Here is a 910-nt window from a genome sequence, read left to right on the forward strand (position 1 = left end):
CACCTCTATAGTGTTGGATGCTTCGATCACCTGCTCCCCAAGGGGGCGAAATCTAGAAATGTCAATACTGCTGACCAGGCCCAACCATCCCCACCTCCACCTTACTCAAAGGTCGTGAGCGTCATCACAGGGGGTTCGGAGATATGTGGTCTAACTTATTCTGCAGCAAAGCGCCACGCAACCGAGACTAAAGGAGATAAACCAGAGTTCTCCCTTAGGGTCAGCAGACAGGATCTACCAGCAATCTCATTCGACGAGGCAGACGTACCTGATAAGGCAGAACACCACCATGACGCCTTGATCATTACCCTTTCTATAGGGAATTGCCTTGTTAAAAAGATATTGGTAGATACAGGAAGCTCTGTGAATCTGATAATGATAGAAACCTTGAAGAACATGGAATTCAGCGAGAAAGACCTGGTGCACAAGCCAGTACCCTTGGTAGGCTTCGGCGGAGAAACTAAACAATCCCTTGGAGAAATAGTGATACCTACCTTTGCAGGGGGTATGAACAAACAGGTACGGTACTTGGTCATTGATCGTCCGTCAACTTATAACATGATACTTGGCAGGCCCTCGATCCACGAAATGAAAGCGGTACCGTCAATGTACCATCAGAGCATGTAGTTCCCTACACCCTGGGGTGTACAGGAGATACAGGGAGATCAAAATGTAGCCCGGGATTGCTAAAAGAACGCTCTGAAACCGACTACAACTGGTCCAGCATAGCAATTACAGAAACTGTGTGTCCAGAGGGAGTATATCGCACCTCCCTAGGAGGAACTCGACGAAGTAAACCTGTACCCACAGTTTCCAGCAAGAACAGTGCTGGTGGGAGCTGATTGTGCAAGTAACATCCGTGAGCAGATAATTGAATTTCTACGTACTAGCATGGATTGTTTCGCCTGGT

Source organism: Silene latifolia, chromosome Y (genome assembly GCF_048544455.1).
Source record: "Silene latifolia isolate original U9 population chromosome Y, ASM4854445v1, whole genome shotgun sequence".
In the NCBI taxonomy this organism is placed as follows: Eukaryota; Viridiplantae; Streptophyta; class Magnoliopsida; order Caryophyllales; family Caryophyllaceae; genus Silene; species Silene latifolia.